Below are 18,259 nucleotides of genomic sequence, written 5' to 3' on the forward strand. Positions count from 1 at the left end.
TTTTATGGTTTTCGTTGCGCACGTTTTTTGTTGATTATTTATGACATTACATACATAATGCAAGCGTAATGGATGCGAGTGTTCATTAAGCACAATGAATGTCGTGCACTCTGAGTGCCAACCCTAGTCCCTCAAGGGGAAAATGCGTTGGGAGCTCGAGTGTATTGTACGGTGCGTTATGGTAAGTGTGTGAGCCACCCTCTTTGGGTTTTTGCAGTTTTGCGAAAAAATTAAAATTTGCTGCACACATGTAATGAATATTTACAATACACTGCTGCCCTACCGCCACAAAAGAAATGAATTCAAAGGCAAAGCAATTCTCGGAACGGGCCCACAAAAGGAAAACCCCCTTCAAGGAAGCAAAACCTCCTTATAAGGGTGGTACATACATACATAAGGTGAAGCCAAAGAATTGTAAGTTACCATTATGCGTAGTCATATCTGTGAAGCAGAAATTAACTTCTGAAAGTGAACTGCCTGACATGCAATTATGTAATGCTTAAATTCCTTTTTTTCAAAGCATATTAAACGAACGAATTATTTAAAAACAATAGTGATTTCAGTGACCCCTTTAAATTCGTTCGAATTTAAAAACGAACAGCTTGTAATAAAATTTATTTTCCTGGAAAAAAGGAAACCCATTCGGAAGAAACATTTTTATTCACTTAAATAAGTGGGCTTACGTTTGTTGGTTGCGCTACCAAAGCTCTTCACTTTGGCCAACTAAGTGTTTTGCCATTAAACATTTACGATGGCACAGTTAAGGCAACACACACGCGTGACTTGGCCAGCTGTTAGGTGAAATAAATATGGTTATTAAAATTAATTAACGCACGCCGATTTGTTAGCCGGCGCCATAAAGCGAAATGAAGTTGTAGTTAAATTTTGAATGCATTGAATTAATCATAAGCAGGTCTGTTGCCCATCTGTTGGCCGGATATGAGCACTCGAGCTTGGCCAAAAGGACTGCAGTTGTCACCGGAGGACGCGCACCGCCCAGGATATCGTGCACATTTAAATGCAACTGATTAATCATGGATAAAGTTGTTTTTGCTCCTGCTCCCGCTCCCGCTTCTGCTCACGCTCCTGCTGCTGCTGGTGCTGCTGCCTCGGCTGTTGGTCACGTGACTGCAAACAATTTGACTTCAAACACATTAACAGTTACGGTTGGGCATTGGAGGAGGCCAGAGCCGGATAACTCCCGGGGAGCAAATACGGGTCCTGCACGCAGAGGGTTTGTCACCAGCAACAACTTAACTTGGCTAACTAAAACTTTTCATGCATTGCCGTTGACAGTGCAATAAACATGCCAAAACAAATGCAACAAAGGCAACAACTTATGAAAACAACAGCGTCAACTGACCCGCCCCCACCACGCCCATCCCACATGACATCCTCGGTTTTTGGGAGAGTTTTGAACTAAAGGCCAGGGGGTTTCGGAAGCTACCCCTTTGAAAATAGACACGTAAGTCGTTAAAATATTTAGACACTGGGAGATGGGGAATCGTGAATAGTTCGACGCCTTCTTTCCAAGAATTTCAAACGAAACGAAGCTATTGGACTGATTTATGAAGTCTGCATTGACATTGGTATTTTTACGAGCAGCAACTTTACTTTGACTTCATTGAAGCTATCGTAGAGCCGAAGCCCGTCAATTTAAACAATAGAACATGCTCCCAATAGAACTTTCGCCAACGACCATACCACGCTGAATACATCGGTTCTCGTCCGATCACCGAAATTAAGCAGCGTCGGGCGCGGTTAGTACTTAGATGGGGGACCGCTTGGGAACACCGCGTGTTGTTGGCCTCGTCGACCAACTTTTTGCTTTTTGCCTTTTGCTGCCTATTAGTTATTATTTTAGCATTTTTGGCTGAAACTCGGAATGAAAACATCCACATTTTTTTTTGCCTTATTATAAATATATCTTCTTTGAAATGTGAAACCCAATGGTATTCAATTGTTATTTGCAAAACAGTATTCATTGGCTTCTAGACATTACTGAATTCTAGTGCATAAGGACACTGTTTAGTCCATCGACTTTCGCCAACGACCATACCACGCTGAATACATCGGTTCTCGTCCGATCACCGAAATTAAGCAGCGTCGGGCGCGGTTAGTACTTAGATGGGGGACCGCTTGGGAACACCGCGTGTTGTTGGCCTCGTCGACCAACTTTTTGCTTTTTGCCTTTTGCTGCCTATTAGTTATTATTTTAGCATTTTTGGCTGAAACTCGGAATGAAAACATCCACATTTTTTTTTGCCTTATTATAAATATATCTTCTTTGAAATGTGAAACCCAATGGTATTCAATTGTTATTTGCAAAACAGTATTCATTGGCTTCTAGACATTACTGAATTCTAGTGCATAAGGACACTGTTTAGTCCATCGACTTTCGCCAACGACCATACCACGCTGAATACATCGGTTCTCGTCCGATCACCGAAATTAAGCAGCGTCGGGCGCGGTTAGTACTTAGATGGGGGACCGCTTGGGAACACCGCGTGTTGTTGGCCTCGTCGACCAACTTTTTGCTTTTTGCCTTTTGCTGCCTATTAGTTATTATTTTAGCATTTTTGGCTGAAACTCGGAATGAAAACATCCACATTTTTTTTTGCCTTATTATAAATATATCTTCTTTGAAATGTGAAACTCAATGGTATTCAATTGTTATTTGCAAAACAGTATTCATTGGCTTGTAGACATTACTGAATTCTAGTGCATAAGGACACTGTTTAGTCCATCGACTTTCGCCAACGACCATACCACGCTGAATACATCGGTTCTCGTCCGATCACCGAAATTAAGCAGCATCGGGCGCGGTTAGTACTTAGATGGGGGACCGCTTGGGAACACCGCGTGTTGTTGGCCTCGTCGACCAACTTTTTGCTTTTTGCCTTTTGCTGCCTATTAGTTATTATTTTAGCATTTTTGGCTGAAACTCGGAATGAAAACATCCACATTTTTTTTTGCCTTATTATAAATATATCTTCTTTGAAATGTGAAACCCAATGGTATTCAATTGTTATTTGCAAAACAGTATTCATTGGCTTCTAGACATTACTGAATTCTAGTGCATAAGGACACTGTTTAGTCCATCGACTTTCGCCAACGACCATACCACGCTGAATACATCGGTTCTCGTCCGATCACCGAAATTAAGCAGCGTCGGGCGCGGTTAAAACTTAGATGGGGGACCGCTTGGGAACACCGCGTGTTGTTGGCCTCGTCGACCAACTTTTTGCTTTTTGCCTTTTGCTGCCTATTAGTTATTATTTTAGCATTTTTGGCTGAAACTCGGAATGAAAACATCCACATTTTTTTTTGCCTTATTATAAATATATCTTCTTTGAAATGTGAAACCCAATGGTATTCAATTGTTATTTGCAAAACAGTATTCATTGGCTTCTAGACATTACTGAATTCTAGTGCATAAGGACACTGTTTAGTCCATCGACTTTCGCCAACGACCATACCACGCTGAATACATCGGTTCTCGTCCGATCACCGAAATTAAGCAGCGTCGGGCGCGGTTAGTACTTAGATGGGGGACCGCTTGGGAACACCGCGTGTTGTTGGCCTCGTCGACCAACTTTTTGCTTTTTGCCTTTTGCTGCCTATTAGTTATTATTTTAGCATTTTTGGCTGAAACTCGGAATGAAAACATCCACATTTTTTTTTGCCTTATTATAAATATATCTTCTTTGAAATGTGAAACCCAATGGTATTCAATTGTTATTTGCAAAACAGTATTCATTGGCTTCTAGACATTACTGAATTCTAGTGCATAAGGACACTGTTTAGTCCATCGACTTTCGCCAACGACCATACCACGCTGAATACATCGGTTCTCGTCCGATCACCGAAATTAAGCAGCGTCGGGCGCGGTTAGTACTTAGATGGGGGACCGCTTGGGAACACCGCGTGTTGTTGGCCTCGTCGACCAACTTTTTGCTTTTTGCCTTTTGCTGCCTATTAGTTATTATTTTAGCATTTTTGGCTGAAACTCGGAATGAAAACATCCACATTTTTTTTTGCCTTATTATAAATATATCTTCTTTGAAATGTGAAACCCAATGGTATTCAATTGTTATTTGCAAAGCAGTATTCATTGGCTTCTAGACATTACTGAATTCTAGTGCATAAGGACACTGTTTAGTCCATCGACTTTCGCCAACGACCATACCACGCTGAATACATCGGTTCTCGTCCGATCACCGAAATTAAGCAGCGTCGGGCGCGGTTAGTACTTAGATGGGGGACCGCTTGGGAACACCGCGTGTTGTTGGCCTCGTCGACCAACTTTTTGCTTTTTGCCTTTTGCTGCCTATTAGTTATTATTTTAGCATTTTTGGCTGAAACTCGGAATGAAAACATCCACATTTTTTTTTGCCTTATTATAAATATATCTTCTTTGAAATGTGAAACCCAATGGTATTCAATTGTTATTTGCAAAACAGTATTCATTGGCTTCTAGACATTACTGAATTCTAGTGCATAAGGACACTGTTTAGTCCATCGACTTTCGCCAACGACCATACCACGCTGAATACATCGGTTCTCGTCCGATCACCGAAATTAAGCAGCGTCGGGCGCGGTTAGTACTTAGATGGGGGACCGCTTGGGAACACCGCGTGTTGTTGGCCTCGTCGACCAACTTTTTGCTTTTTGCCTTTTGCTGCCTATTAGTTATTATTTTAGCATTTTTGGCTGAAACTCGGAATGAAAACATCCACATTTTTTTTTGCCTTATTATAAATATATCTTCTTTGAAATGTGAAACCCAATGGTATTCAATTGTTATTTGCAAAACAGTATTCATTGGCTTCTAGACATTACTGAATTCTAGTGCATAAGGACACTGTTTAGTCCATCGACTTTCGCCAACGACCATACCACGCTGAATACATCGGTTCTCGTCCGATCACCGAAATTAAGCAGCGTCGGGCGCGGTTAGTACTTAGATGGGGGACCGCTTGGGAACACCGCGTGTTGTTGGCCTCGTCGACCAACTTTTTGCTTTTTGCCTTTTGCTGCCTATTAGTTATTATTTTAGCATTTTTGGCTGAAACTCGGAATGAAAACATCCACATTTTTTTTTGCCTTATTATAAATATATCTTCTTTGAAATGTGAAACCAATGGTATTCAATTGTTATTTGCAAAACAGTATTCATTGGCTTTAGACATTACTGAATTCTAGTGCATAAGGACACTGTTTAGTCCATCGACTTTCGCCAACGACCATACCACGCTGAATACATCGGTTCTCGTCCGATCACCGAAATTAAGCAGCATCGGGCGCGGTTAGTACTTAGATGGGGGACCGCTTGGGAACACCGCGTGTTGTTGGCCTCGTCGACCAACTTTTTGCTTTTTGCCTTTTGCTGCCTATTAGTTATTATTTTAGCATTTTTGGCTGAAACTCGGAATGAAAACATCCACATTTTTTTTTGCCTTATTATAAATATATCTTCTTTGAAATGTGAAACCCAATGGTATTCAATTGTTATTTGCAAAACAGTATTCATTGGCTTCTAGACATTACTGAATTCTAGTGCATAAGGACACTGTTTAGTCCATCGACTTTCGCCAACGACCATACCACGCTGAATACATCGGTTCTCGTCCGATCACCGAAATTAAGCAGCGTCGGGCGCGGTTAGTACTTAGATGGGGGACCGCTTGGGAACACCGCGTGTTGTTGGCCTCGTCGACCAACTTTTTGCTTTTTGCCTTTTGCTGCCTATTAGTTATTATTTTAGCATTTTTGGCTGAAACTCGGAATGAAAACATCCACATTTTTTTTTGCCTTATTATAAATATATCTTCTTTGAAATGTGAAACCCAATGGTATTCAATTGTTATTTGCAAAACAGTATTCATTGGCTTCTAGACATTACTGAATTCTAGTGCATAAGGACACTGTTTAGTCCATCGACTTTCGCCAACGACCATACCACGCTGAATACATCGGTTCTCGTCCGATCACCGAAATTAAGCAGCGTCGGGCGCGGTTAGTACTTAGATGGGGGACCGCTTGGGAACACCGCGTGTTGTTGGCCTCGTCGACCAACTTTTTGCTTTTTGCCTTTTGCTGCCTATTAGTTATTATTTTAGCATTTTTGGCTGAAACTCGGAATGAAAACATCCACATTTTTTTTTGCCTTATTATAAATATATCTTCTTTGAAATGTGAAACCCAATGGTATTCAATTGTTATTTGCAAAACAGTATTCATTGGCTTCTAGACATTACTGAATTCTAGTGCATAAGGACACTGTTTAGTCCATCGACTTTCGCCAACGACCATACCACGCTGAATACATCGGTTCTCGTCCGATCACCGAAATTAAGCAGCGTCGGGCGCGGTTAGTACTTAGATGGGGGACCGCTTGGGAACACCGCGTGTTGTTGGCCTCGTCGACCAACTTTTTGCTTTTTGCCTTTTGCTGCCTATTAGTTATTATTTTAGCATTTTTGGCTGAAACTCGGAATGAAAACATCCACATTTTTTTTTGCCTTATTATAAATATATCTTCTTTGAAATGTGAAACCCAATGGTATTCAATTGTTATTTGCAAAACAGTATTCATTGGCTTCTAGACATTACTGAATTCTAGTGCATAAGGACACTGTTTAGTCCATCGACTTTCGCCAACGACCATACCACGCTGAATACATCGGTTCTCGTCCGATCACCGAAATTAAGCAGCGTCGGGCGCGGTTAGTACTTAGATGGGGGACCGCTTGGGAACACCGCGTGTTGTTGGCCTCGTCGACCAACTTTTTGCTTTTTGCCTTTTGCTGCCTATTAGTTATTATTTTAGCATTTTTGGCTGAAACTCGGAATGAAAACATCCACATTTTTTTTTGCCTTATTATAAATATATCTTCTTTGAAATGTGAAACCCAATGGTATTCAATTGTTATTTGCAAAACAGTATTCATTGGCTTCTAGACATTACTGAATTCTAGTGCATAAGGACACTGTTTAGTCCATCGACTTTCGCCAACGACCATACCACGCTGAATACATCGGTTCTCGTCCGATCACCGAAATTAAGCAGCGTCGGGCGCGGTTAGTACTTAGATGGGGGACCGCTTGGGAACACCGCGTGTTGTTGGCCTCGTCGACCAACTTTTTGCTTTTTGCCTTTTGCTGCCTATTAGTTATTATTTTAGCATTTTTGGCTGAAACTCGGAATGAAAACATCCACATTTTTTTTTGCCTTATTATAAATATATCTTCTTTGAAATGTGAAACCCAATGGTATTCAATTGTTATTTGCAAAACAGTATTCATTGGCTTCTAGACATTACTGAATTCTAGTGCATAAGGACACTGTTTAGTCCATCGACTTTCGCCAACGACCATACCACGCTGAATACATCGGTTCTCGTCCGATCACCGAAATTAAGCAGCGTCGGGCGCGGTTAGTACTTAGATGGGGGACCGCTTGGGAACACCGCGTGTTGTTGGCCTCGTCGACCAACTTTTTGCTTTTTGCCTTTTGCTGCCTATTAGTTATTATTTTAGCATTTTTGGCTGAAACTCGGAATGAAAACATCCACATTTTTTTTTGCCTTATTATAAATATATCTTCTTTGAAATGTGAAACCCAATGGTATTCAATTGTTATTTGCAAAACAGTATTCATTGGCTTCTAGACATTACTGAATTCTAGTGCATAAGGACACTGTTTAGTCCATCGACTTTCGCCAACGACCATACCACGCTGAATACATCGGTTCTCGTCCGATCACCGAAATTAAGCAGCGTCGGGCGCGGTTAGTACTTAGATGGGGGACCGCTTGGGAACACCGCGTGTTGTTGGCCTCGTCGACCAACTTTTTGCTTTTTGCCTTTTGCTGCCTATTAGTTATTATTTTAGCATTTTTGGCTGAAACTCGGAATGAAAACATCCACATTTTTTTTTGCCTTATTATAAATATATCTTCTTTGAAATGTGAAACCCAATGGTATTCAATTGTTATTTGCAAAACAGTATTCATTGGCTTCTAGACATTACTGAATTCTAGTGCATAAGGACACTGTTTAGTCCATCGACTTTCGCCAACGACCATACCACGCTGAATACATCGGTTCTCGTCCGATCACCGAAATTAAGCAGCGTCGGGCGCGGTTAGTACTTAGATGGGGACCGCTTGGGAACACCGCGTGTTGTTGGCCTCGTCGACCAACTTTTTGCTTTTTGCCTTTTGCTGCCTATTAGTTATTATTTTAGCATTTTTGGCTGAAACTCGGAATGAAAACATCCACATTTTTTTTTGCCTTATTATAAATATATCTTCTTTGAAATGTGAAACCCAATGGTATTCAATTGTTATTTGCAAAACAGTATTCATTGGCTTCTAGACATTACTGAATTCTAGTGCATAAGGACACTGTTTAGTCCATCGACTTTCGCCAACGACCATACCACGCTGAATACATCGGTTCTCGTCCGATCACCGAAATTAAGCAGCGTCGGGCGCGGTTAGTACTTAGATGGGGGACCGCTTGGGAACACCGCGTGTTGTTGGCCTCGTCGACCAACTTTTTGCTTTTTGCCTTTTGCTGCCTATTAGTTATTATTTTAGCATTTTTGGCTGAAACTCGGAATGAAAACATCCACATTTTTTTTTGCCTTATTATAAATATATCTTCTTTGAAATGTGAAACCCAATGGTATTCAATTGTTATTTGCAAAACAGTATTCATTGGCTTCTAGACATTACTGAATTCTAGTGCATAAGGACACTGTTTAGTCCATCGACTTTCGCCAACGACCATACCACGCTGAATACATCGGTTCTCGTCCGATCACCGAAATTAAGCAGCGTCGGGCGCGGTTAGTACTTAGATGGGGGACCGCTTGGGAACACCGCGTGTTGTTGGCCTCGTCGACCAACTTTTTGCTTTTTGCCTTTTGCTGCCTATTAGTTATTATTTTAGCATTTTTGGCTGAAACTCGGAATGAAAACATCCACATTTTTTTTGCCTTATTATAAATATATCTTCTTTGAAATGTGAAACCCAATGGTATTCAATTGTTATTTGCAAAACAGTATTCATTGGCTTCTAGACATTACTGAATTCTAGTGCATAAGGACACTGTTTAGTCCATCGACTTTCGCCAACGACCATACCACGCTGAATACATCGGTTCTCGTCCGATCACCGAAATTAAGCAGCGTCGGGCGCGGTTAGTACTTAGATGGGGGACCGCTTGGGAACACCGCGTGTTGTTGGCCTCGTCGACCAACTTTTTGCTTTTTGCCTTTTGCTGCCTATTAGTTATTATTTTAGCATTTTTGGCTGAAACTCGGAATGAAAACATCCACATTTTTTTTTGCCTTATTATAAATATATCTTCTTTGAAATGTGAAACCCAATGGTATTCAATTGTTATTTGCAAAACAGTATTCATTGGCTTCTAGACATTACTGAATTCTAGTGCATAAGGACACTGTTTAGTCCATCGACTTTCGCCAACGACCATACCACGCTGAATACATCGGTTCTCGTCCGATCACCGAAATTAAGCAGCGTCGGGCGCGGTTAGTACTTAGATGGGGGACCGCTTGGGAACACCGCGTGTTGTTGGCCTCGTCGACCAACTTTTTGCTTTTTGCCTTTTGCTGCCTATTAGTTATTATTTTAGCATTTTTGGCTGAAACTCGGAATGAAAACATCCACATTTTTTTTTGCCTTATTATAAATATATCTTCTTTGAAATGTGAAACCCAATGGTATTCAATTGTTATTTGCAAAACAGTATTCATTGGCTTCTAGACATTACTGAATTCTAGTGCATAAGGACACTGTTTAGTCCATCGACTTTCGCCAACGACCATACCACGCTGAATACATCGGTTCTCGTCCGATCACCGAAATTAAGCAGCGTCGGGCGCGGTTAGTACTTAGATGGGGGACCGCTTGGGAACACCGCGTGTTGTTGGCCTCGTCGACCAACTTTTTGCTTTTTGCCTTTTGCTGCCTATTAGTTATTATTTTAGCATTTTTGGCTGAAACTCGGAATGAAAACATCCACATTTTTTTTTGCCTTATTATAAATATATCTTCTTTGAAATGTGAAACCCAATGGTATTCAATTGTTATTTGCAAAACAGTATTCATTGGCTTCTAGACATTACTGAATTCTAGTGCATAAGGACACTGTTTAGTCCATCGACTTTCGCCAACGACCATACCACGCTGAATACATCGGTTCTCGTCCGATCACCGAAATTAAGCAGCGTCGGGCGCGGTTAGTACTTAGATGGGGGACCGCTTGGGAACACCGCGTGTTGTTGGCCTCGTCGACCAACTTTTTGCTTTTTGCCTTTTGCTGCCTATTAGTTATTATTTTAGCATTTTTGGCTGAAACTCGGAATGAAAACATCCACATTTTTTTTTGCCTTATTATAAATATATCTTCTTTGAAATGTGAAACCCAATGGTATTCAATTGTTATTTGCAAAACAGTATTCATTGGCTTCTAGACATTACTGAATTCTAGTGCATAAGGACACTGTTTAGTCCATCGACTTTCGCCAACGACCATACCACGCTGAATACATCGGTTCTCGTCCGATCACCGAAATTAAGCAGCGTCGGGCGCGGTTAGTACTTAGATGGGGACCGCTTGGGAACACCGCGTGTTGTTGGCCTCGTCGACCAACTTTTTGCTTTTTGCCTTTTGCTGCCTATTAGTTATTATTTTAGCATTTTTGGCTGAAACTCGGAATGAAAACATCCACATTTTTTTTGCCTTATTATAAATATATCTTCTTTGAAATGTGAAACCCAATGGTATTCAATTGTTATTTGCAAAACAGTATTCATTGGCTTCTAGACATTACTGAATTCTAGTGCATAAGGACACTGTTTAGTCCATCGACTTTCGCCAACGACCATACCACGCTGAATACATCGGTTCTCGTCCGATCACCGAAATTAAGCAGCGTCGGGCGCGGTTAGTACTTAGATGGGGGACCGCTTGGGAACACCGCGTGTTGTTGGCCTCGTCGACCAACTTTTTGCTTTTTGCCTTTTGCTGCCTATTAGTTATTATTTTAGCATTTTTGGCTGAAACTCGGAATGAAAACATCCACATTTTTTTTTGCCTTATTATAAATATATCTTCTTTGAAATGTGAAACCCAATGGTATTCAATTGTTATTTGCAAAACAGTATTCATTGGCTTCTAGACATTACTGAATTCTAGTGCATAAGGACACTGTTTAGTCCATCGACTTTCGCCAACGACCATACCACGCTGAATACATCGGTTCTCGTCCGATCACCGAAATTAAGCAGCGTCGGGCGCGGTTAGTACTTAGATGGGGACCGCTTGGGAACACCGCGTGTTGTTGGCCTCGTCGACCAACTTTTTGCTTTTTGCCTTTTGCTGCCTATTAGTTATTATTTTAGCATTTTTGGCTGAAACTCGGAATGAAAACATCCACATTTTTTTTTGCCTTATTATAAATATATCTTCTTTGAAATGTGAAACCCAATGGTATTCAATTGTTATTTGCAAAACAGTATTCATTGGCTTCTAGACATTACTGAATTCTAGTGCATAAGGACACTGTTTAGTCCATCGACTTTCGCCAACGACCATACCACGCTGAATACATCGGTTCTCGTCCGATCACCGAAATTAAGCAGCGTCGGGCGCGGTTAGTACTTAGATGGGGACCGCTTGGGAACACCGCGTGTTGTTGGCCTCGTCGACCAACTTTTTGCTTTTTGCCTTTTGCTGCCTATTAGTTATTATTTTAGCATTTTTGGCTGAAACTCGGAATGAAAACATCCACATTTTTTTTTGCCTTATTATAAATATATCTTCTTTGAAATGTGAAACCCAATGGTATTCAATTGTTATTTGCAAAACAGTATTCATTGGCTTCTAGACATTACTGAATTCTAGTGCATAAGGACACTGTTTAGTCCATCGACTTTCGCCAACGACCATACCACGCTGAATACATCGGTTCTCGTCCGATCACCGAAATTAAGCAGCGTCGGGCGCGGTTAGTACTTAGATGGGGGACCGCTTGGGAACACCGCGTGTTGTTGGCCTCGTCGACCAACTTTTTGCTTTTTGCCTTTTGCTGCCTATTAGTTATTATTTTAGCATTTTTGGCTGAAACTCGGAATGAAAACATCCACATTTTTTTTGCCTTATTATAAATATATCTTCTTTGAAATGTGAAACCCAATGGTATTCAATTGTTATTTGCAAAACAGTATTCATTGGCTTCTAGACATTACTGAATTCTAGTGCATAAGGACACTGTTTAGTCCATCGACTTTCGCCAACGACCATACCACGCTGAATACATCGGTTCTCGTCCGATCACCGAAATTAAGCAGCGTCGGGCGCGGTTAGTACTTAGATGGGGGACCGCTTGGGAACACCGCGTGTTGTTGGCCTCGTCGACCAACTTTTTGCTTTTTGCCTTTTGCTGCCTATTAGTTATTATTTTAGCATTTTTGGCTGAAACTCGGAATGAAAACATCCACATTTTTTTTTGCCTTATTATAAATATATCTTCTTTGAAATGTGAAACCCAATGGTATTCAATTGTTATTTGCAAACAGTATTCATTGGCTTCTAGACATTACTGAATTCTAGTGCATAAGGACACTGTTTAGTCCATCGACTTTCGCCAACGACCATACCACGCTGAATACATCGGTTCTCGTCCGATCACCGAAATTAAGCAGCGTCGGGCGCGGTTAGTACTTAGATGGGGGACCGCTTGGGAACACCGCGTGTTGTTGGCCTCGTCGACCAACTTTTTGCTTTTTGCCTTTTGCTGCCTATTAGTTATTATTTTAGCATTTTTGGCTGAAACTCGGAATGAAAACATCCACATTTTTTTTTGCCTTATTATAAATATATCTTCTTTGAAATGTGAAACCCAATGGTATTCAATTGTTATTTGCAAACAGTATTCATTGGCTTCTAGACATTACTGAATTCTAGTGCATAAGGACACTGTTTAGTCCATCGACTTTCGCCAACGACCATACCACGCTGAATACATCGGTTCTCGTCCGATCACCGAAATTAAGCAGCGTCGGGCGCGGTTAGTACTTAGATGGGGGACCGCTTGGGAACACCGCGTGTTGTTGGCCTCGTCGACCAACTTTTTGCTTTTTGCCTTTTGCTGCCTATTAGTTATTATTTTAGCATTTTTGGCTGAAACTCGGAATGAAAACATCCACATTTTTTTTTGCCTTATTATAAATATATCTTCTTTGAAATGTGAAACCCAATGGTATTCAATTGTTATTTGCAAAACAGTATTCATTGGCTTCTAGACATTACTGAATTCTAGTGCATAAGGACACTGTTTAGTCCATCGACTTTCGCCAACGACCATACCACGCTGAATACATCGGTTCTCGTCCGATCACCGAAATTAAGCAGCGTCGGGCGCGGTTAGTACTTAGATGGGGGACCGCTTGGGAACACCGCGTGTTGTTGGCCTCGTCGACCAACTTTTTGCTTTTTGCCTTTTGCTGCCTATTAGTTATTATTTTAGCATTTTTGGCTGAAACTCGGAATGAAAACATCCACATTTTTTTTGCCTTATTATAAATATATCTTCTTTGAAATGTGAAACCCAATGGTATTCAATTGTTATTTGCAAAACAGTATTCATTGGCTTCTAGACATTACTGAATTCTAGTGCATAAGGACACTGTTTAGTCCATCGACTTTCGCCAACGACCATACCACGCTGAATACATCGGTTCTCGTCCGATCACCGAAATTAAGCAGCGTCGGGCGCGGTTAGTACTTAGATGGGGGACCGCTTGGGAACACCGCGTGTTGTTGGCCTCGTCGACCAACTTTTTGCTTTTTGCCTTTTGCTGCCTATTAGTTATTATTTTAGCATTTTTGGCTGAAACTCGGAATGAAAACATCCACATTTTTTTTTGCCTTATTATAAATATATCTTCTTTGAAATGTGAAACCCAATGGTATTCAATTGTTATTTGCAAAACAGTATTCATTGGCTTCTAGACATTACTGAATTCTAGTGCATAAGGACACTGTTTAGTCCATCGACTTTCGCCAACGACCATACCACGCTGAATACATCGGTTCTCGTCCGATCACCGAAATTAAGCAGCGTCGGGCGCGGTTAGTACTTAGATGGGGGACCGCTTGGGAACACCGCGTGTTGTTGGCCTCGTCGACCAACTTTTTGCTTTTTGCCTTTTGCTGCCTATTAGTTATTATTTTAGCATTTTTGGCTGAAACTCGGAATGAAAACATCCACATTTTTTTTTGCCTTATTATAAATATATCTTCTTTGAAATGTGAAACCCAATGGTATTCAATTGTTATTTGCAAAACAGTATTCATTGGCTTCTAGACATTACTGAATTCTAGTGCATAAGGACACTGTTTAGTCCATCGACTTTCGCCAACGACCATACCACGCTGAATACATCGGTTCTCGTCCGATCACCGAAATTAAGCAGCGTCGGGCGCGGTTAGTACTTAGATGGGGGACCGCTTGGGAACACCGCGTGTTGTTGGCCTCGTCGACCAACTTTTTGCTTTTTGCCTTTTGCTGCCTATTAGTTATTATTTTAGCATTTTTGGCTGAAACTCGGAATGAAAACATCCACATTTTTTTTTGCCTTATTATAAATATATCTTCTTTGAAATGTGAAACCCAATGGTATTCAATTGTTATTTGCAAAACAGTATTCATTGGCTTCTAGACATTACTGAATTCTAGTGCATAAGGACACTGTTTAGTCCATCGACTTTCGCCAACGACCATACCACGCTGAATACATCGGTTCTCGTCCGATCACCGAAATTAAGCAGCGTCGGGCGCGGTTAGTACTTAGATGGGGGACCGCTTGGGAACACCGCGTGTTGTTGGCCTCGTCGACCAACTTTTTGCTTTTTGCCTTTTGCTGCCTATTAGTTATTATTTTAGCATTTTTGGCTGAAACTCGGAATGAAAACATCCACATTTTTTTTTGCCTTATTATAAATATATCTTCTTTGAAATGTGAAACCCAATGGTATTCAATTGTTATTTGCAAAACAGTATTCATTGGCTTCTAGACATTACTGAATTCTAGTGCATAAGGACACTGTTTAGTCCATCGACTTTCGCCAACGACCATACCACGCTGAATACATCGGTTCTCGTCCGATCACCGAAATTAAGCAGCGTCGGGCGCGGTTAGTACTTAGATGGGGGACCGCTTGGGAACACCGCGTGTTGTTGGCCTCGTCGACCAACTTTTTGCTTTTTGCCTTTTGCTGCCTATTAGTTATTATTTTAGCATTTTTGGCTGAAACTCGGAATGAAAACATCCACATTTTTTTTTGCCTTATTATAAATATATCTTCTTTGAAATGTGAAACCCAATGGTATTCAATTGTTATTTGCAAAACAGTATTCATTGGCTTCTAGACATTACTGAATTCTAGTGCATAAGGACACTGTTTAGTCCATCGACTTTCGCCAACGACCATACCACGCTGAATACATCGGTTCTCGTCCGATCACCGAAATTAAGCAGCGTCGGGCGCGGTTAGTACTTAGATGGGGGACCGCTTGGGAACACCGCGTGTTGTTGGCCTCGTCGACCAACTTTTTGCTTTTTGCCTTTTGCTGCCTATTAGTTATTATTTTAGCATTTTTGGCTGAAACTCGGAATGAAAACATCCACATTTTTTTTTGCCTTATTATAAATATATCTTCTTTGAAATGTGAAACCCAATGGTATTCAATTGTTATTTGCAAACAGTATTCATTGGCTTCTAGACATTACTGAATTCTAGTGCATAAGGACACTGTTTAGTCCATCGACTTTCGCCAACGACCATACCACGCTGAATACATCGGTTCTCGTCCGATCACCGAAATTAAGCAGCGTCGGGCGCGGTTAGTACTTAGATGGGGGACCGCTTGGGAACACCGCGTGTTGTTGGCCTCGTCGACCAACTTTTTGCTTTTTGCCTTTTGCTGCCTATTAGTTATTATTTTAGCATTTTTGGCTGAAACTCGGAATGAAAACATCCACATTTTTTTTTGCCTTATTATAAATATATCTTCTTTGAAATGTGAAACCCAATGGTATTCAATTGTTATTTGCAAAACAGTATTCATTGGCTTCTAGACATTACTGAATTCTAGTGCATAAGGACACTGTTTAGTCCATCGACTTTCGCCAACGACCATACCACGCTGAATACATCGGTTCTCGTCCGATCACCGAAATTAAGCAGCGTCGGGCGCGGTTAGTACTTAGATGGGGGACCGCTTGGGAACACCGCGTGTTGTTGGCCTCGTCGACCAACTTTTTGCTTTTTGCCTTTTGCTGCCTATTAGTTATTATTTTAGCATTTTTGGCTGAAACTCGGAATGAAAACATCCACATTTTTTTTTGCCTTATTATAAATATATCTTCTTTGAAATGTGAAACCCAATGGTATTCAATTGTTATTTGCAAAACAGTATTCATTGGCTTCTAGACATTACTGAATTCTAGTGCATAAGGACACTGTTTAGTCCATCGACTTTCGCCAACGACCATACCACGCTGAATACATCGGTTCTCGTCCGATCACCGAAATTAAGCAGCGTCGGGCGCGGTTAGTACTTAGATGGGGGACCGCTTGGGAACACCGCGTGTTGTTGGCCTCGTCGACCAACTTTTTGCTTTTTGCCTTTTGCTGCCTATTAGTTATTATTTTAGCATTTTTGGCTGAAACTCGGAATGAAAACATCCACATTTTTTTTGCCTTATTATAAATATATCTTCTTTGAAATGTGAAACCCAATGGTATTCAATTGTTATTTGCAAAACAGTATTCATTGGCTTCTAGACATTACTGAATTCTAGTGCATAAGGACACTGTTTAGTCCATCGACTTTCGCCAACGACCATACCACGCTGAATACATCGGTTCTCGTCCGATCACCGAAATTAAGCAGCGTCGGGCGCGGTTAGTACTTAGATGGGGGACCGCTTGGGAACACCGCGTGTTGTTGGCCTCGTCGACCAACTTTTTGCTTTTTGCCTTTTGCTGCCTATTAGTTATTATTTTAGCATTTTTGGCTGAAACTCGGAATGAAAACATCCACATTTTTTTTTGCCTTATTATAAATATATCTTCTTTGAAATGTGAAACCCAATGGTATTCAATTGTTATTTGCAAAACAGTATTCATTGGCTTCTAGACATTACTGAATTCTAGTGCATAAGGACACTGTTTAGTCCATCGACTTTCGCCAACGACCATACCACGCTGAATACATCGGTTCTCGTCCGATCACCGAAATTAAGCAGCGTCGGGCGCGGTTAGTACTTAGATGGGGGACCGCTTGGGAACACCGCGTGTTGTTGGCCTCGTCGACCAACTTTTTGCTTTTTGCCTTTTGCTGCCTATTAGTTATTATTTTAGCATTTTTGGCTGAAACTCGGAATGAAAACATCCACATTTTTTTTTGCCTTATTATAAATATATCTTCTTTGAAATGTGAAACCCAATGGTATTCAATTGTTATTTGCAAAACAGTATTCATTGGCTTCTAGACATTACTGAATTCTAGTGCATAAGGACACTGTTTAGTCCATCGACTTTCGCCAACGACCATACCACGCTGAATACATCGGTTCTCGTCCGATCACCGAAATTAAGCAGCGTCGGGCGCGGTTAGTACTTAGATGGGGGACCGCTTGGGAACACCGCGTGTTGTTGGCCTCGTCGACCAACTTTTTGCTTTTTGCCTTTTGCTGCCTATTAGTTATTATTTTAGCATTTTTGGCTGAAACTCGGAATGAAAACATCCACATTTTTTTTTGCCTTATTATAAATATATCTTCTTTGAAATGTGAAACCCAATGGTATTCAATTGTTATTTGCAAAACAGTATTCATTGGCTTCTAGACATTACTGAATTCTAGTGCATAAGGACACTGTTTAGTCCATCGACTTTCGCCAACGACCATACCACGCTGAATACATCGGTTCTCGTCCGATCACCGAAATTAAGCAGCGTCGGGCGCGGTTAGTACTTAGATGGGGGACCGCTTGGGAACACCGCGTGTTGTTGGCCTCGTCGACCAACTTTTTGCTTTTTGCCTTTTGCTGCCTATTAGTTATTATTTTAGCATTTTTGGCTGAAACTCGGAATGAAAACATCCACATTTTTTTTTGCCTTATTATAAATATATCTTCTTTGAAATGTGA

The 18,259-nt window shown here is 41.0% G+C and overlaps 46 non-coding genes and 1 pseudogene across 46 annotated transcripts; all 47 read left to right on the forward strand.

The window, feature by feature from the left end:
* The first annotated feature begins 1,690 nt into the window (after positions 1 to 1,690).
* Positions 1,691 to 1,809, forward strand: LOC120447254. Its single transcript, XR_005615931.1, has one exon. It is a non-coding gene; the product is annotated as a 5S ribosomal RNA (ribosomal RNA).
* Positions 1,810 to 2,045: 236 nt separating this feature from the next.
* On the forward strand, positions 2,046 to 2,164 carry LOC120447330. Its single transcript, XR_005616002.1, has one exon. It is a non-coding gene; the product is annotated as a 5S ribosomal RNA (ribosomal RNA).
* Positions 2,165 to 2,400: 236 nt separating this feature from the next.
* Positions 2,401 to 2,519, forward strand: LOC120447341. Its single transcript, XR_005616013.1, has one exon. It is a non-coding gene; the product is annotated as a 5S ribosomal RNA (ribosomal RNA).
* Positions 2,520 to 2,755: 236 nt separating this feature from the next.
* Positions 2,756 to 2,874, forward strand: LOC120447256. The gene has a single exon (XR_005615933.1). It is a non-coding gene; the product is annotated as a 5S ribosomal RNA (ribosomal RNA).
* A 236-nt stretch (positions 2,875 to 3,110) lies between these two features.
* On the forward strand, positions 3,111 to 3,229 carry LOC120447273 (annotated as a pseudogene).
* Positions 3,230 to 3,465: 236 nt separating this feature from the next.
* LOC120447352 lies at positions 3,466 to 3,584 on the forward strand. The gene has a single exon (XR_005616024.1). It is a non-coding gene; the product is annotated as a 5S ribosomal RNA (ribosomal RNA).
* A 236-nt stretch (positions 3,585 to 3,820) lies between these two features.
* On the forward strand, positions 3,821 to 3,939 carry LOC120447363. Its single transcript, XR_005616035.1, has one exon. It is a non-coding gene; the product is annotated as a 5S ribosomal RNA (ribosomal RNA).
* A 236-nt stretch (positions 3,940 to 4,175) lies between these two features.
* Positions 4,176 to 4,294, forward strand: LOC120447260. The gene has a single exon (XR_005615937.1). It is a non-coding gene; the product is annotated as a 5S ribosomal RNA (ribosomal RNA).
* Positions 4,295 to 4,530: 236 nt separating this feature from the next.
* On the forward strand, positions 4,531 to 4,649 carry LOC120447272. The gene has a single exon (XR_005615948.1). It is a non-coding gene; the product is annotated as a 5S ribosomal RNA (ribosomal RNA).
* Positions 4,650 to 4,885: 236 nt separating this feature from the next.
* LOC120447284 lies at positions 4,886 to 5,004 on the forward strand. The gene has a single exon (XR_005615958.1). It is a non-coding gene; the product is annotated as a 5S ribosomal RNA (ribosomal RNA).
* Positions 5,005 to 5,238: 234 nt separating this feature from the next.
* Positions 5,239 to 5,357, forward strand: LOC120447257. Its single transcript, XR_005615934.1, has one exon. It is a non-coding gene; the product is annotated as a 5S ribosomal RNA (ribosomal RNA).
* Positions 5,358 to 5,593: 236 nt separating this feature from the next.
* On the forward strand, positions 5,594 to 5,712 carry LOC120447295. The gene has a single exon (XR_005615969.1). It is a non-coding gene; the product is annotated as a 5S ribosomal RNA (ribosomal RNA).
* Positions 5,713 to 5,948: 236 nt separating this feature from the next.
* LOC120447308 lies at positions 5,949 to 6,067 on the forward strand. The gene has a single exon (XR_005615980.1). It is a non-coding gene; the product is annotated as a 5S ribosomal RNA (ribosomal RNA).
* Positions 6,068 to 6,303: 236 nt separating this feature from the next.
* LOC120447319 lies at positions 6,304 to 6,422 on the forward strand. Its single transcript, XR_005615991.1, has one exon. It is a non-coding gene; the product is annotated as a 5S ribosomal RNA (ribosomal RNA).
* Positions 6,423 to 6,658: 236 nt separating this feature from the next.
* LOC120447326 lies at positions 6,659 to 6,777 on the forward strand. The gene has a single exon (XR_005615998.1). It is a non-coding gene; the product is annotated as a 5S ribosomal RNA (ribosomal RNA).
* A 236-nt stretch (positions 6,778 to 7,013) lies between these two features.
* Positions 7,014 to 7,132, forward strand: LOC120447327. The gene has a single exon (XR_005615999.1). It is a non-coding gene; the product is annotated as a 5S ribosomal RNA (ribosomal RNA).
* A 236-nt stretch (positions 7,133 to 7,368) lies between these two features.
* Positions 7,369 to 7,487, forward strand: LOC120447328. The gene has a single exon (XR_005616000.1). It is a non-coding gene; the product is annotated as a 5S ribosomal RNA (ribosomal RNA).
* A 236-nt stretch (positions 7,488 to 7,723) lies between these two features.
* Positions 7,724 to 7,842, forward strand: LOC120447329. Its single transcript, XR_005616001.1, has one exon. It is a non-coding gene; the product is annotated as a 5S ribosomal RNA (ribosomal RNA).
* Positions 7,843 to 8,078: 236 nt separating this feature from the next.
* On the forward strand, positions 8,079 to 8,196 carry LOC120447261. The gene has a single exon (XR_005615938.1). It is a non-coding gene; the product is annotated as a 5S ribosomal RNA (ribosomal RNA).
* Positions 8,197 to 8,432: 236 nt separating this feature from the next.
* Positions 8,433 to 8,551, forward strand: LOC120447331. Its single transcript, XR_005616003.1, has one exon. It is a non-coding gene; the product is annotated as a 5S ribosomal RNA (ribosomal RNA).
* Positions 8,552 to 8,787: 236 nt separating this feature from the next.
* On the forward strand, positions 8,788 to 8,906 carry LOC120447332. Its single transcript, XR_005616004.1, has one exon. It is a non-coding gene; the product is annotated as a 5S ribosomal RNA (ribosomal RNA).
* A 235-nt stretch (positions 8,907 to 9,141) lies between these two features.
* On the forward strand, positions 9,142 to 9,260 carry LOC120447333. Its single transcript, XR_005616005.1, has one exon. It is a non-coding gene; the product is annotated as a 5S ribosomal RNA (ribosomal RNA).
* Positions 9,261 to 9,496: 236 nt separating this feature from the next.
* Positions 9,497 to 9,615, forward strand: LOC120447334. Its single transcript, XR_005616006.1, has one exon. It is a non-coding gene; the product is annotated as a 5S ribosomal RNA (ribosomal RNA).
* A 236-nt stretch (positions 9,616 to 9,851) lies between these two features.
* On the forward strand, positions 9,852 to 9,970 carry LOC120447335. The gene has a single exon (XR_005616007.1). It is a non-coding gene; the product is annotated as a 5S ribosomal RNA (ribosomal RNA).
* A 236-nt stretch (positions 9,971 to 10,206) lies between these two features.
* On the forward strand, positions 10,207 to 10,325 carry LOC120447336. The gene has a single exon (XR_005616008.1). It is a non-coding gene; the product is annotated as a 5S ribosomal RNA (ribosomal RNA).
* Positions 10,326 to 10,561: 236 nt separating this feature from the next.
* LOC120447262 lies at positions 10,562 to 10,679 on the forward strand. The gene has a single exon (XR_005615939.1). It is a non-coding gene; the product is annotated as a 5S ribosomal RNA (ribosomal RNA).
* A 235-nt stretch (positions 10,680 to 10,914) lies between these two features.
* Positions 10,915 to 11,033, forward strand: LOC120447337. The gene has a single exon (XR_005616009.1). It is a non-coding gene; the product is annotated as a 5S ribosomal RNA (ribosomal RNA).
* A 236-nt stretch (positions 11,034 to 11,269) lies between these two features.
* On the forward strand, positions 11,270 to 11,387 carry LOC120447263. The gene has a single exon (XR_005615940.1). It is a non-coding gene; the product is annotated as a 5S ribosomal RNA (ribosomal RNA).
* A 236-nt stretch (positions 11,388 to 11,623) lies between these two features.
* On the forward strand, positions 11,624 to 11,741 carry LOC120447265. Its single transcript, XR_005615941.1, has one exon. It is a non-coding gene; the product is annotated as a 5S ribosomal RNA (ribosomal RNA).
* Positions 11,742 to 11,977: 236 nt separating this feature from the next.
* Positions 11,978 to 12,096, forward strand: LOC120447338. The gene has a single exon (XR_005616010.1). It is a non-coding gene; the product is annotated as a 5S ribosomal RNA (ribosomal RNA).
* Positions 12,097 to 12,331: 235 nt separating this feature from the next.
* Positions 12,332 to 12,450, forward strand: LOC120447339. The gene has a single exon (XR_005616011.1). It is a non-coding gene; the product is annotated as a 5S ribosomal RNA (ribosomal RNA).
* Positions 12,451 to 12,685: 235 nt separating this feature from the next.
* Positions 12,686 to 12,804, forward strand: LOC120447340. The gene has a single exon (XR_005616012.1). It is a non-coding gene; the product is annotated as a 5S ribosomal RNA (ribosomal RNA).
* Positions 12,805 to 13,039: 235 nt separating this feature from the next.
* LOC120447342 lies at positions 13,040 to 13,158 on the forward strand. Its single transcript, XR_005616014.1, has one exon. It is a non-coding gene; the product is annotated as a 5S ribosomal RNA (ribosomal RNA).
* A 236-nt stretch (positions 13,159 to 13,394) lies between these two features.
* On the forward strand, positions 13,395 to 13,513 carry LOC120447343. The gene has a single exon (XR_005616015.1). It is a non-coding gene; the product is annotated as a 5S ribosomal RNA (ribosomal RNA).
* Positions 13,514 to 13,748: 235 nt separating this feature from the next.
* Positions 13,749 to 13,867, forward strand: LOC120447344. The gene has a single exon (XR_005616016.1). It is a non-coding gene; the product is annotated as a 5S ribosomal RNA (ribosomal RNA).
* Positions 13,868 to 14,103: 236 nt separating this feature from the next.
* Positions 14,104 to 14,222, forward strand: LOC120447345. The gene has a single exon (XR_005616017.1). It is a non-coding gene; the product is annotated as a 5S ribosomal RNA (ribosomal RNA).
* Positions 14,223 to 14,458: 236 nt separating this feature from the next.
* LOC120447346 lies at positions 14,459 to 14,577 on the forward strand. The gene has a single exon (XR_005616018.1). It is a non-coding gene; the product is annotated as a 5S ribosomal RNA (ribosomal RNA).
* Positions 14,578 to 14,813: 236 nt separating this feature from the next.
* LOC120447347 lies at positions 14,814 to 14,932 on the forward strand. The gene has a single exon (XR_005616019.1). It is a non-coding gene; the product is annotated as a 5S ribosomal RNA (ribosomal RNA).
* A 236-nt stretch (positions 14,933 to 15,168) lies between these two features.
* LOC120447348 lies at positions 15,169 to 15,287 on the forward strand. Its single transcript, XR_005616020.1, has one exon. It is a non-coding gene; the product is annotated as a 5S ribosomal RNA (ribosomal RNA).
* A 236-nt stretch (positions 15,288 to 15,523) lies between these two features.
* LOC120447349 lies at positions 15,524 to 15,642 on the forward strand. Its single transcript, XR_005616021.1, has one exon. It is a non-coding gene; the product is annotated as a 5S ribosomal RNA (ribosomal RNA).
* A 235-nt stretch (positions 15,643 to 15,877) lies between these two features.
* Positions 15,878 to 15,996, forward strand: LOC120447350. Its single transcript, XR_005616022.1, has one exon. It is a non-coding gene; the product is annotated as a 5S ribosomal RNA (ribosomal RNA).
* Positions 15,997 to 16,232: 236 nt separating this feature from the next.
* LOC120447351 lies at positions 16,233 to 16,351 on the forward strand. Its single transcript, XR_005616023.1, has one exon. It is a non-coding gene; the product is annotated as a 5S ribosomal RNA (ribosomal RNA).
* A 236-nt stretch (positions 16,352 to 16,587) lies between these two features.
* LOC120447353 lies at positions 16,588 to 16,706 on the forward strand. Its single transcript, XR_005616025.1, has one exon. It is a non-coding gene; the product is annotated as a 5S ribosomal RNA (ribosomal RNA).
* A 235-nt stretch (positions 16,707 to 16,941) lies between these two features.
* LOC120447354 lies at positions 16,942 to 17,060 on the forward strand. Its single transcript, XR_005616026.1, has one exon. It is a non-coding gene; the product is annotated as a 5S ribosomal RNA (ribosomal RNA).
* Positions 17,061 to 17,296: 236 nt separating this feature from the next.
* Positions 17,297 to 17,415, forward strand: LOC120447355. The gene has a single exon (XR_005616027.1). It is a non-coding gene; the product is annotated as a 5S ribosomal RNA (ribosomal RNA).
* A 236-nt stretch (positions 17,416 to 17,651) lies between these two features.
* On the forward strand, positions 17,652 to 17,770 carry LOC120447356. Its single transcript, XR_005616028.1, has one exon. It is a non-coding gene; the product is annotated as a 5S ribosomal RNA (ribosomal RNA).
* Positions 17,771 to 18,006: 236 nt separating this feature from the next.
* On the forward strand, positions 18,007 to 18,125 carry LOC120447357. The gene has a single exon (XR_005616029.1). It is a non-coding gene; the product is annotated as a 5S ribosomal RNA (ribosomal RNA).
* Positions 18,126 to 18,259: the final 134 nt, after the last annotated feature.

This window comes from Drosophila santomea, chromosome 2R (assembly GCF_016746245.2).
Source record: "Drosophila santomea strain STO CAGO 1482 chromosome 2R, Prin_Dsan_1.1, whole genome shotgun sequence".
In the NCBI taxonomy this organism is placed as follows: domain Eukaryota; kingdom Metazoa; phylum Arthropoda; class Insecta; order Diptera; family Drosophilidae; genus Drosophila; species Drosophila santomea.